Raw genomic sequence first — 14,140 nt, 5'->3', positions numbered from 1 at the left:
CTGTGAACCAATCAGGAACTCCAACCACACCCAAACCCAAAGGTACAGTGGAATCAACCAATCAGAATCAAGCACCCCTCCCCAGTACCTGGGAGTGGCCACGCACATGCAGGTGCAGAAACCAACAGTCAGGAGAGCAGGAGGACAGACTGAGGAGCAGGCTTCCCTGAGCTCACCTGTACAGCACCATGGAGAGTCAGGATGGACAGAGGGATGCTGCTGAGCGCAAAAGAAAGATGAAATTCAGCCCTGAAGAACTGCAGGTGCTTGTTGCAGAGGTTGTCAGACATTACAGCAAGATCTTTGGGAAACAATCACTGCATGTTGCTGAGTCCATTAAGCGCACTACCTGGATTGACATACAAGGAAAGGTAAATGCCATTGGTGTCACCCACCGTGAAATAGACGAATTGAAAAAAAGGTGGTATGATCTTCGGATCATTACCAAAAAGAAACTAGCTGCCCACCGCAAGGAAGCTGCAGCAACAGGGGGTTGAAGAAACCGAGCACCACGACTCACCGACATTGAGGAGCTGGTGGAATCCACCCTTGAGCCTGAATCCATCCACGGCATTGGAGACGCTGACAGCTCCGCAAGAGCTGCAAAGAAACAAGGTAAGATGCATGTACATTGTCATTAACCCATTTACCCATTCCCCTTACACACTCTGTGTACCTACATCATACTCCAGAACAGGTTTTACCAATGTCCAGCAATGCATCATGGGAAATGTAGTCATAGTTAGATACATCTATGCAGTCAGCATACCATGCAGCAAGGGATGCAACTCACCACTAGCATAAGCAAATGAGGGACAGGCAAATGTGCTATAGTAGTGTGTTTAATCAAGAGACATAGGTGAACTACTCCACTGACACAATGTCCATGTCTGTCCACAGGAGAGTCATCGCGCAGCACAGCAAAGGATAGGGAGAAGAGGAGGGAAGAAGCTGGTCCCAGCACAGTACACGGAGGGAAGGACAAAGAGCAGGCCGCCAAGTCACCTGAGGAGACAACACCACCACAGCCACAGTCCCCTCTTTTATTTGGGAGTCAGGAGTCAGGAGCGGCTGCACAGTCCCCCACCCCGACAACTCCGTCCCCAGTGCTGGAAAGGGCAAGGCGCCTTGATGTGCCTCCTCCCCACATACTGGAAACATCTGAGGAGGAAGAGGATGAGGGTGACATGGCCATCAACCCACTGGATTCAGCCGACGCTGAGCAGCTGCCCACTCCTAGAGGTGTGCGGGCCAGTGTCCGAGGACGAAGGCCACGGGAGGCAGCTGAAGTGCATCACGGTCAGGGGGTCTTCTGCGGTCTGGAGGCCACCATGGTCAAAGTCCAGCGCCTGCAGTCGAAAGCAATGATGGGTGTTCAGAGGCAGGCACGCACCACCAACAACAAGCTGGATGACATAGGCAAGGGCATAGGAGACATTTCTGAGAGCATGCAGTCAATGGCATCTGGCATTTCAGACATGACACAGTGCATGACTGTTCTGTGCGACAAGTTGGACAGGGACCATTTGGAGAGACGCAAGTCTCGTGTTGATGTGCGGCAGCAGACAAAAGCCCTAAACAGATTTGCGACTGCAACCACCCTGCTGTGCAGACGGTCAGTGGCGATGCAGGATGCTATTGTTCAGTGCTGCACCAATTTATCAGTGGGAATGGCCAGAGTGACCTCTGCCATGGAGCTCATGCTCACACAACAGACTGCCACTCGAGGCGACACATGTGTGGGTGAAAGTGAGGAGTCCACCAGCAGGAGTGGCGCAAGCACTCCTGTACAAGAAATACGTAGGAGCGGCAGGCGTCATGCGACTGAGACAGGCCACACCGAGAACCTTGACACACAGCCACATCAGTCCCACCCTGTGATCCGTGGACGTAAACATTGACTATGCCCTCCATCCAAGGAACAGGTCACGGTGGTGTTAACCGTGACAACACAGTCATGGACATTTATATTTCGTGTAACCAATGTGTGGTATCATTGCACTTGCGTAGTGAAAATTAAACTACGTACGTCATAATCTTTGCCTGTCTGTGTCTCATTACTCACTCAGAAATATTGCTGTGTGACCTCTGCCCGTCTCAGTCTGCCATCTGTAGCTGCTGCTGCTACTGTACCATGGGGCTCTGCCAGTTCTGTGTCATCATTAATGTCCTCATGATGTGTGATCTCCACCTCTGTGCCTTCCTTGGTGGCGAGATTGTGTAACATTGCACAGGTCGCAATGATTTTGCTGTACAGGATTGGAGTGTACTGGCGTGCCCCTCCACTCTTTTGGAGGCAGCGAAACCTGCTCTTGAGGAGTCCAAACGTGCGCTCCACAACGTTGCGTGTAGATCTGTGAGCCACATTGTACCGCCTTTCACTCCTGGTGGATGGGTTGAGGTAGGGGGTGAGCACAAAGGACCGCAGGGCATATGCACTGTCGCATAGGGGGGAGAAAGATTGACATTACTTGCATGTACATGATACATTAATCTGCTGTGAGTGTCAGGGTGTGTCAATGTCCTTTACCTAGCAGGTATCCGTTTCCAAATTCTCCGGCAACTAGGCGTGTGTATATTGCACTATTCTGGAATATGTACGAATCATGGGTACTTCCAGGGAACTTTGCAACGATGTCTGTGATGATGTTGCCAGCGTTGCATATGACCTGCACATTGATGGAGTGCGTTGACTTGCGGTTCCTGTATATGTGTTCTGTGGCTGCAGGTGGACAGAGTAGTACGTGGGTGCCATCAATGCAGCCTATCACGTGAGGGAAGTGTGCCAGTTGATAGAAATCAGTCTTGGTTTTTGCAAGTTCCGCAGGTGTATCAGGGAATGAAATGTAATGCTCCATCCTCTGCATCATGGCGTCAAGGAACCTCCTGAAGAAGCGGGACAGGCAGCTCTGGGACACACCACCCACTGCAGCTATCACACTCTGGTAGCTCCCGGAGGCAAGCAGGTGTAAGCTACACAGCACCTGCACATAGGGTGGGATGGCGTGGGCCCTGGGTTCTGGGTGCTCCAGGAGTTGGTGTAGGTCCCTGATCAAGTCCCGGATGGTTTGGGGATGTAGCCTGTACCTCTGGAGTATTTCAGGCTCTGTCAGTTGGAACAGTGTTATCCTCTGCCTGTACACTTGTTCCTCCCTTTGCCATTCCCTCTCTTCTGCTGCCTGTAGTCTTTGCCGCCTTGCAATGACGTAGAACGCAGCCATTATGGTTCCACTGTTGCATTTTGGGACTCATATTTACCCAGTCGAAATTATACCGACTCATATTTACCGAGTCGGAATTATACCGACTCATGTTTTCCGATTCGGTAAATAATTGGCTCCTACATCTAATTTCATGGATACCGGTCGGTAACGGCCGAAATTACCGATTTTCGGCCGTTACCGACCGGCGTTGGGCGACCTACATCTGGCCCTTCATCTCCAGCTCCCTCCTGAATTTCCTTGCTGGGAATTCTTACTCCAGTCACTTGCGTGCCGCTGGGAGCTGGAAGCGCGACGCATCGAGAAGAAGCGTGTCGCCTCCGCAGCTGAAATCATCGCAACGCCGGAGAAGCGAGAATTCGTCGCATCTCCCTGGAAGCGTGTGTTCATTGAAGCTGTCTGCTGTCGCATCACCGGAGAAGCGCGACACCATCGTGAGAGTCGCCATCGCATCACACGAGAAGCGTGTCGCAGGGCCTGTCGCGGCTCCAAAGTACAGAGTCGTTGCAAGGCTGCCAGGGCGTCATTGCATCGTCATCGCGTCATCGCGTCATCGCGTCATCGCATCACCGCATCAAGGGCGCCGACTTCTCGCATCGCAACTGGATCATCGCATCGCATCAAGGCACCATCTTGCGCACCGCAACGGGCCCGAAAGCCGAGAATCTACGCATCACCTCCACCGGTAAGGCTCACGACTAGTCCCCTACTCTGCGCAAGCATTGAGGCAGGACGCAACCGTTCCCCCGGATCACGGAATCAACGCATCTCCCCTTTTGCGAGCCTTTTGTTCACTTTGCGTTACGCATCCAGGTACTTTGTTGAGAACTTTGTCGCATTTAACAGCAGCTTGATTTAAGAGACTTTAATCATCTTTTAAGTAATCTTAAGTGTAGTATTGTGGATTTTTGTCGTTTGTGGTCTTGTGTTTAAGTCTATACAAAGAATACTTATTTTTATAAAACCTTTGTTGTGTCAATCTGTAGTGCTATCCCTGTATTACTGTGTATATTCACAAATGCTTAACACACTGCCTCTGAGATAAGCCTGTCTGCTCGTGCCAAGCTACCAAGGGGGTGAGCAGGGGTTATTAAGGAGTGTAATCCCCTTATCCTGACTTAGAAGCAAGGGTCCCTATTTGGACAAAGGTGAATACCATTGCCAACTAGAGACCCCCAGATTTAACAGCCACTATTAGAAAGTGGGCATTTTCTAGCATAACAATTCTGTGCCTCTGCCTGTCTGTACAATCCACATCTGGGTTGGCTGACAGTGGGCTCCTGTGCATTCACTCTAAACAGTCACACAAAGGGAGCTGAGGTGTCCCCTGCATATCCTGATGGGACACCACCAGGCTGATGGGCCTTCCTAAGCTAGCATGGTGGGAGGAGTTGTCACTGACACCTGGATAGGGCTGTCTCCAACCCCTGTAAATGTGTCTGGAGTCAGGCCAGCGAAAGTCAGGGTCTTGTGCACTGCAAAGACTTTCTTTTGATGTTTGCCTTCTTTAAAGGCAGAAAGGGGTATAAGTATTGGACCTTTGACACTCTGAAATCTGAACTCTTCTGGACTAAAGGACATTCTTCTAAGAAGAGCTGAATGCTTTAGGAGGGACTGACACTCTTCCTGTTGCTTTGTTGTGCTGGCCTGTGGTTTGCTGCATCTCTCCTGGGAGTGAAAGGCCTGGACTTTGCTTTCTGTATCCTACTTCCAAAGTACTCCAAGGGTTTGTGTGTCCTTGCCTCCTCTTAGAAGTCTCATGGCCCTCAAAGACTACATCGACCAGTGCATGGGCTCTTCTGCTGCCTTTCCAAGTGGTGCCAAATCCAGTGCCTGGGCTATTGGAAGTGGAATCTGGTGAACTGAAGGGGAAAATCCATGCATTAACTCCTAGCATCTGTTTTTATCAATGCATCGCTACAAACTTCGACGCATCACCGCTGCCAGCACCGGTGCGTGGTTCATGATCGGTGCATTGACCACAGCTTTCACTGCAAGACCCCGCTTTCCCTCCCAGCTCTTCAGAAGCACTGCAGCAGCGTGAGTTTTGAGCATCGCATCACCCAAGTCTGGGTGCCCACTGCTCCAACTCCGATGCAGTGCCTTCTTCATCACTGTGGAATCAAGGCAGTGCATCTGGATTTTGGACGCATCGTCTCTGGGTGCTGATTTCTTCATCAACGTTGCCCAGCAGTAAGGAACCGAGGTCACATGCCCGGAGATCAATGCATCACCTCCCATTCCAGTAATGAACCAACACATCACCTGTCCTGACAGTAAGAAACCAACATATCACCTCCCCTGGCTAGCAGTAAGGAACCAACGCATCACCTCCCCTGGACAACAGAAAGGAACCCTCGCATCACCTCACCTGGGAGTAAGGAACACATTGCTTTGCTTTTCTGATGCCTCACCTCCACTGTGCCAGTCATATCTTTGAATTTTAATGCATCCAAGCTACTTTGAGTTAACAGTGACACATCTATCGATTTCTATGGACTGAACTTATTTAAACTTTAAAAAGTTATATCTTTACTTGTGAATGTTGGATTTTTGACATTTTGGCCTGTTTTATTCAGATTAATATTGGCTATTTTGCTAAACTTTTTTGGTCTCATTTTGTAGTGTTTTCACTGTGTTAGTGTGTGTGTATGTCCAAATGCTTGACACATTGTCTCTGAGATAAGCCTGACTGCTCGTGCCAAGCTGCCAAAAGGGTGAGCAGGGTTTAACTTAGCTGTGTGAATCCCTTACCCTGACTGGAGTGAGGGTCCCTATTTGGACAGGGTGTAAACCACTGCCAAGAGAGTCCACATTTCTAACAATGTTGGAGATGGGAGCTGACCCTCAGATAGTTCATTTCCTGCTCAATTTACATTGTAATTTTTTAGCCTCATTGAGTGAATGAGGGAGAATGCAAAGACCACTTTAATCTTAACCTGGGAGTTCGTCAAGGTTGCATCTTGGCTCCTTTTTTGTTCGCTTTATATACCGATAGCCTGAATATAAACATTGATGAAAGAGGGCAAATAATTACCCAAAGCGGGTTCTTGCTCAATAACGTTATTGCTATATGCAGACAACGCCGTCCGAATTTCACGAACCGCCTTTAGATTAGATGTTCCACTCAACCAATTTGTGGGATTAATGCACAGTTTCGATGTAAACACTAATTATAGTGAGTCCATGTTATGATGTTAGGCCACCAGAACACTAGGACTATATTGTATTACGTGAAAGGCAACCCCCTTACACAAATGCCCGTATTTCCCTATTTGGGAGTTCTTTTTGACTCCTCTTTATCCAGGTCCATCTTAGTATCGGCCCGAGGACTTTTGTTTTCTAGAAGCTTGGCCTTTGTCCGTGATTTTGCCTGCAGGCTGGGTCATAAGTCCATCAATGCTATGATTGATATTTTAAGATCCAAATGTGCCGCCATAGCTTCATATAGAAGCAATATATGGAAGTACACTAATGTGTCTTCGCTGCAAGTCATCAAAAATACATTTTATCAGAAACCCACTGTCCTTTCCCCAGAGTACATCCTCTGTTTCTATACTTGAGGAACTAGGGATAGGGTGTCTTGAGGAATCTATGACATAATATCGTAAGACACAATATCGTAGTACAAAATTATCGACACAAATATATCGACATCAAAAATATCGACATCCTATACTTAATTAATAACATACACTTATATCGGAAATTAAATATCGCACAACATAAACATCGATATCACTAATATCGACAACATATATATCGCTAAACTTAATTATCGACTATTAAAAATTATAAACACTTAGTTAAAAATATCGAGAGTAAAATTATCGCAAACAATAATATCGTTTTTTGAGGAATATCGCACATATTTATTATTATTCTACAACACTTTTTAACATTCAAAATATACTATAAACACTAATATAAACTTTTCACGAAAAACTATAAATATAATTATTTTCTGATTTAGATTAAAATGATTTAGAAATGTATACAATTATTATAAAACATATTATATAAAAATATGTATGCTAAACATTAATTAGCGTTAACCTTATATGGAAAATAATTACACCAACAATTTTTCAAAAATACAAACTAACCAATAAAAACACTACTAACATAAATTAACCAATAGCAAACTATTTACTAACTCCAAAACACTATATAAGCAATTAAAACCGACAAACAAACTACCAGACAAAAATAGAAGACAGGATAGAATACTGTGGATACATTCAACAACACCTACAAGAAATTCAAGCTTCAACCTACAAATCTAAGGATTGAAAGTAAGTAATTAAAACTAACTTAAGTAAAGTAACTGCTTAGATAAAAAAATGACTAAAATGGAAACATAACTAATACATATGTATTGTATATTATCTCCTAGCACTACAGAAAACTTCACTACTAAAGAACAGAAAAAAACTAAGACAACTAAGAAACAACTTACAAAGTAAGCATGTTCATATATTTCTCGAACTACATCAAATAAGTTAAGCATTAACCAAAAAGCATTAAACATGACTGCAGCCTTACAACATTTTCTATACAATGAACATAATTAAATTCATATTTTTTTACAGGTAAAGAAACCAATGAAAATACAAGCCACAACAGAAAATTGGACAGATTGGACTACACCTACAACAACTTTAAAACTCAACATAAAAAGCAGCTCATAAAAAGTAAGTAAATAAAATGATGTGACTACAACTAAGTGCTACAAACACAAAATTTACTAACAGAATTTAATAATTAATGCAAATACCTTTTTATATTGTAGCACCACTAATACATACTCCAGCAACAAATCTCAAAGAACTGAATTCAACAAACAAAGATACAACTAACAAAGTAAGTATATCCAAACACTTTTCAAAATGCTTAACTAAGTGTACGCTAAAAACTAAAGCCAAACTTGTAAAAGCAACGCAAAAATATATAACTGAACAATTAACACAAATAAATGTTTTTATTTTCCAGAAAAAGAGAGTACAGAAAATACAGACCACAAGTACAACAGTAAAGAACATCAAAAGAACAGACTAAACACTAACCAAAGGTAAGCAAGCACAAAATAAATGTTTACTATTCCAACTTAAAATACATATAACTATATTTAAAATAACTATAACATATATTTCTTATAGATTAAAAAAGAACAAAATGACAGAAGGAGCAGAATTTGTTACCAGCCAAAAAGGGAAACTATTACTCTGCTACATGGGTTACACTTATACCCAAGAAAAACAATTTGGGATGAAAGTAAATTGGAAATGTTGCAAATATTACTCCAACAAATGTTATGGAAGAGCAACAACTAGAGCAGCAACTGTCCTTTACACCAGGGAACACAACCACCCACCAAATGTTACAGAAATAGAAGTCAGAACAGCATTAGAAAACATTAAAGAAGCAAGTACAGGTTCCCAAAAACCAACAAGCCTTATCTTAAAAGAACAAATTCCACAAATCTCTAAAACAGCCACTACCCAAATGCCTAATATAATTTCTCTCAAAAGAACGATATCACGTACCAAAAGAACAACTACCACTACCACTCCACCTCCTAAAACATATAGCGATATTAATTTAACTCCTCACCAAACTATAACTTTAAATAAAATACCTTTTATTATTTACGACAATGAAAACAACGACAAAAGACTAATAATCTTTGGTACAGCCCTAAACCTAATAAAACTTCAACAATGCAAATATTGGATGATGGACGGTACTTTTAACATCTGTCCCAGACCTTTCTACCAACTTTACACAATACATGGCTTATATCAAAACTGTAATATTCCTCTACTCTATGCACTGCTTCCAAATAAAACTAATTCCACATATATGGAATTATTAAACATTATCAAACAAAAAACAAATGACTATTCCCCAGAAAAAAATAATACTGGACTTTGAACAAGCAATGCTCTCATCTATTTTAAAAATACACCCCCATACCTGTATCCAAGGATGCTATTATCATTTTAATCAGTGTCTTTGGAGACATTTAAAAAAAACAACTCTAAGTATAGAATATGCAACAAGCTCAGCTTTTGCATATCAAATAAAAAAACTGATAGCACTAGCTTACGTTCCTGAAACAGATGTGGCCGAACACTACAACCTTTTAATAGACAGCCAATTTTACAGAGAAAATGAACCAAAATTAAGTCCCGTCTTAGACTACTTTGAGGATACTTGGATAGGTAGGCTCCATAGATCTGGCCACAGGAGAAATCCTAAATTCTTAATACCCTGGTGGAATGTTTACAGAAGCACCTTAAAAGGAGAATCTAAAACCAACAACGCCGTTGAAGGTTGGCACAATGCCTTCCTCCAATCAACGGGCAGAACCAAACCAACATTAGAAAAATTTATTAAATGCCTCCAGAAAGAGCAAAGGGGCATATTACCAACCAATAGAGATAATTTTTGTCTCTAACTTATTTAGAGACAAAAATAATCGCCGCAAATCGGCGATTTTTATCGCAGATAAACCTTGCTATTAGCAAGGTTTATCGCAAATGCGATAAAAAACGGCCGCAATGCATGAATATCGCTGAAAAGTCAGCGATATTCATGCATTATCGAGCAAATTCTCTTAGCCATGTTATCCACCTCCCATTGGATAACATGGCTAAGAACTGCTCCTGGGCAAGTGTTAGCTTTTGGAGATATTCGCGCTTAGCGCGAATATCTCCAAAAGTTGGTAATAGGAGATAGCGATGTTAGCGACTGTTTTCAGTCGCTAACATCTTGGCACGCCCACTTTGCATGTCATTAGTGATAAATATCACTGACATGCAAAGCGGGGCCCAAGATGGTCACTATCTCCTATTAGCTGTCGCTAACTGGTGTTAGCGACAGCTTGGTAATAGGGAGATCATTTTATCTCCGCTTTCTTGGCTTTTAAAGCCAAAAAAGCGGAGATAAAGCCCCTTGATAATATGCCCCAAAGTTATCAGGAATTCAGAACTAACTCCAAAAACATCCAAACAAACAAAGCAAATGCACAAATACCTAGAGCAACAAGTAAAGCTATACGCTAGCACAACAGTCCTAGAATACCTCAATATAATAGCTAAAACACTACTGTAAACTACTCTAAACCACAAACAATTCCTTTAGATAAATCTAAAAATACAATATAATTACATTCATACATTTTAATCTCGAAAATAATTAATGTATGCAATATATATTATAATATAAAATATATATACACACATTAATTATCTTTGAAATAAATCAAAATAAACAATATTCTTTAAAACATTACCCACCCACAATAAATAAAATGTAAAACACTTACCAAACATATTCCAAATGCTGTAGAATCCATTTCCACCAAAACAATCCAGTTGGGAAAAAAAATAGCCCAAAAAAAAATGAAAAAATACAACTGTCCCAAAACAGATAAATCAACTCCACGAAGGTAGTTCGAAATGCCATAAAAAACCCAAAAAATGTTAAAATATAGAATAAACGCTCCAGGAAAACCGAAATATTTGAAGAAGTGTCTAGAAAAGATTTGCTAATAAAACTTACAAACACTTCTAAAAAAAAAACGCTTCCTTCCGACATCACGAACTCCTGCAAGAGAAATACATAAAACAAATTTTCCCACCCACATAAAATAACACAGAAAGTACTACTAAGTAATACTAACATAATATTCTATAATGACACTTGAAACATCGAAACACTAACTCTACACACAAGCCGATACAACACCAAAAACTACGTAAAATCAACATCCGCTAATACAACATATCACAATAGCTAATACAACAAACTTACTTCTAAGAACACTAAATACTACCAAACTACTCTCAAAATTACTTTAAAACAAACTTAAAACATATAAAACAAACCTTACCTTCAGAGACGTGAAGTGTTTCCCAACCGCGAGCTGAATTTCTTCCAAATGATACAAAACGACCTAAAGCGGTTACAAAATAAACGACCCAAAACTAAAAAAAAAGATATAAATGACAAACTTATTATTTAATTTAAACAAATTAATAATAAAGCAAATAAACAAAGGAATACTATTTGTAAAATAATGTTTTATTTTATTTGTATTAAAATCATTACCAAAATGTACAAATTTTGTAAAATTATAAAAATAAATAATATAAAATACATAATATTTATTATTATAATTGTAAAAATTTCTAAATGGTGTATGAAAATGTTTAAAAAATGTTTGTGAAATTGGATACAAAATAATCAGTAATATAATTTGTTTCCCCATTTAAAATGTTTGTTATAAATATTAATATTAATATTTTTATATTAATATTAATAGAAATCTATTATTTACAAACAACATGCATTTCAATATATACATTGTACATGTATTTTTCTAACCTTATTTTTTATTTACTTCTAACAATACTTATGTCTATTAAATATGTTTTCTTTGGAAAATACAATATTTAAAAACTATGTTGAAATGTAAAATGAAAAAAAATACAATTGTACAAATATATAAATAAATATATTTGTTAAAAATAAAAATGTCATACTAATGTTTCATATTTTTTTTGTGACAATAATATAAAAATAAAAAATTTCAACAACACAAAAACTGTTTGGATTATTTCATTTGTCCTAAATAATTTTCTAATGAAATTTCCAACTACATTATTTTACTATTCCCACTCCAATTTACATTAAATTGTGGTACATTCTGGACACTAATTACATATAAATTACTATTCCCAGTCCAGTCTACATTAATTTGGAATAGGTGCTGGACACTAATTACATATAAATTACTATTCCCACTCGAGTCTACATTAATTTGGGGTAGGTGCCGGACACTAATTACAAATAAATTACTATTCCCACTCCAGTCTACATTAATTTGGGGTAGTTGCTGGACACTAATTGCACATAAATTACTATTCCCACTCCAGTCTACATTAATTTGAGGTAGGTGCTGGATACAAATTAATAAAAATTACTATTCCCACTCCAGTCTACATTAATTTGGGATAGGTGCTGGACACTAATTACAAATAAATTACTATTCCCGCTCCAGTCTACATTAATTTGGGTTAGTTGCTGGATACTAATTAATAAAAATTACTATTACCACTCCAGTCTACATTAATTTGGGGTAGTTGCTGAATACTAATGAATAAAAATTACTATTCCCCCTCCAGTCTACATTAATTTGGGGTAGGTGTTGGACACTAATTACAAATAAATTACTATTCCCACTCAGTCTACATTAATTTGTGGTAGGTGCTGGATACTAATTAATAAAAATTACTATTCCCACTCCAGTCTACATTAATTTGGGGTAGGTGCTGGACACTAATTACAAATAAATTACTATTCCCACTCCAGTTTACATTAATTTGGGGTAGGTGCAGGACACAAATTAATAAAAATTACTATACACACTCCAGTCTACATTAATTTGGGGTAGGTGCTGGACACTAATTACAAATAAATTACTATTCCCACTCCAGTCTACATTAATTTGGGGTAGGTGCTGGATACTAATTAATAAAAATTACTATTCCCACTCCAGTCTACATTAATTTGGGGTAGGTGCTGGACACTAATTACAAATACATTACTATTCCCACTCCAGTGTACATTAATTTACAGTAGGTGTTGGATACTAATTAATATAAATGACTATTCCCACTCCAGTCTACATTATTTTGGGGTAGGTGCTGGATACTAATTAATAAAAATTACTATTCCCACTCCAGTCTACATTAATTTGGGGTAGGTGCTGGACACTAATTACAAATACATTACTATTCCCACTCCAGTCTACATTAATTTGCAGTAGGTGCTGGATACTAATTAATAAAAATTACTATTCCCACTCCAGTCTACATTAATTTGGAGTAGGTGCTGGACACTAATTACAAATAAATTACTATGCCCACTCCAGTCTACATTAATTTGGGGTAGGTGCTGGATACTAATTAATAAAAATTACTATTCCCACTCCAGTCTACATTAATTTGGGGTAGGTGATGGATACTAATTAATAAAAATTACTATTCCCACTCCAGTCTACATTAATTTGGGTTAGGTGCTGGACACTAATTACAAATATATTACTATTCCCACTCCAGTCTACATTAATTTGCAGTAGGTGCTGGATACTAATTAATAAAAATTACTATTCCCACTCCAGTCTACATTAATTTGGAGTTGGTGCTGGACACTAATTACAAATAAATTACTATTCCCACTCCAGTCTACATTAATTTGGGGTAGGTGCTGGATACTAATTAATAAAAATTACTATTCCCACTCAAGTCTACATTAATTTGGGGTAGGTGCTGGACACTAATTACAAATAAATTACTATTCCCACTCCAGTCTACATTAATTTGGGGTGGGTGCTGGACACTAATTACAAATACATTACTATTCCCACTCCAGTCTACATTAATTTGCAGTAGGTGCTGGATACTAATTAATAAAAATTACTATTCCCACTCCAGTCTACATTAATTTGGGGTAGGTGCTGGACACTAATTACAAATAAATTACTATTCCCACTCCAGTCTACATTAATTTGGGGTAGGTGCTGGATACTAAATAATAAAAATTACTATTCCCACTCCAGTCTACATTAATTTGGAGTTGGTGCTGGACACTAATTACAAATAAATTACTATTCCCACTCCAGTTTACATTAATTTGGGGTAGGTGCTGGATACTAATTACAAATAAATTACTATTCCCACTCCAGTCTACATTAATTTGGGGTAGGTGCTGGATACTAATGAATAAAAATTACTATTCCCACTCCAGTCTACATTAATTTGGAGTTGGTGCTGGACACTAATTACAAATAAATTACTATTCCCACTCCAGTCTACATTAATTTGGGGTAGGTGCTGGATACTAATTATTAA

This window comes from Lissotriton helveticus, chromosome 3_1 (assembly GCF_964261635.1).
Source record: "Lissotriton helveticus chromosome 3_1, aLisHel1.1, whole genome shotgun sequence".
Classification (NCBI taxonomy): Eukaryota; Metazoa; Chordata; class Amphibia; order Caudata; family Salamandridae; genus Lissotriton; species Lissotriton helveticus.
The sequence above is the reverse complement of the archived record's forward strand: the minus strand, read 5'-3'. Positions refer to the sequence as shown.